This window comes from Citrus sinensis, chromosome 4 (genome assembly GCF_022201045.2).
Source record: "Citrus sinensis cultivar Valencia sweet orange chromosome 4, DVS_A1.0, whole genome shotgun sequence".
Taxonomy (NCBI): Eukaryota; Viridiplantae; Streptophyta; class Magnoliopsida; order Sapindales; family Rutaceae; genus Citrus; species Citrus sinensis.
The window spans coordinates 7,520,602-7,521,603 of NC_068559.1; the positions used below are offsets into that span (position 1 = coordinate 7,520,602).

General features: G+C 38.1%; 1 non-coding gene across 1 annotated transcript; it reads left to right on the forward strand.

Annotated features, from left to right (window-relative positions):
- The first annotated feature begins 592 nt into the window (after positions 1-592).
- LOC127902004 (small nucleolar RNA R71) lies at positions 593-696 on the forward strand. Its single transcript, XR_008054409.1, has one exon. It is a non-coding gene; the product is annotated as a small nucleolar RNA R71 (small nucleolar RNA).
- Positions 697-1,002: the final 306 nt, after the last annotated feature.

Below are 1,002 nucleotides of genomic sequence, written 5' to 3' on the forward strand. Positions count from 1 at the left end.
AGAATGAGTAACATTCTTGAAATTCTGGAATGCATCCTCCCATGGTCTGGGTTGAGAGTAGTTCTGGTTCTAATTGTATGGTCTAAATAGTGGCTGAGAAGCTTGAGGAATTGGTTGCATTGGTGGAGCTGGAGCTCCTGGTCCATTCTGTTGGAATCCTTGAGACCATGAAAAATTGGGATGGTCTCTCCATCCAGGGTTATATGTGTTGGAGTATGGGTTGTAATTCGATGGTTTTCTCATTACACCTATGGCATTGGCTTGATCTGAGTATAAGTCATGGTCATATGGCTCTATTGATTTAGCAGTCGATAACGATGCTATTTGTCGAGAGAGATCTTCAATTATCTCCTTGACTTCTTTAATTTTTGAACTTGACTCGCCAACATAAACCTCATTTACTCCCTTAATTTTTCTAGTATTCCTGAGTGATCGACTCCGTTGTTGGGAATTGTCCGCTTGTCGTTAGAAGAATTCCCAAATCTCTAATGCACCTTTTGACATTAGCTCTCCTCCATTTGTTGCCATTAGCCATTCTTGCACATTCGGCAATAATCCCTCCAAAAAGTATTGGTATTGGTGTCATTTCTCGTACCCATGATGTGGACACTTCAAGAGTAGCCCATTAAATCGCTCCCATGTTTCGAAAAACTGCTCGTCTTCTCTCTGGGTAAACTCTGAAATTTCCCTGCGAATAGCATTGGTTTTATGCACTGGGAAATATTTATTCAAAAATTTCGTTACCATTTGTTCCCATGATGCAATGCTATTAGCAGGCAATGTATTAAGCTATGAACGAACTCTATCATTTAAAGAAAATGGGAATACTCTAAGTTTTACATCATCATCTGAAAAATTCTCATATTTAAATGTTTGACAAATAGCATGAAAATAATTTAAATGATTATATGGGTCCTCATTTTCTAGGCCATAGAATGTTGGGAGATAATTTAGCACACTAGGTTTTAGTTCAAAATTCCTAACAGCTACATTTGGGTATCT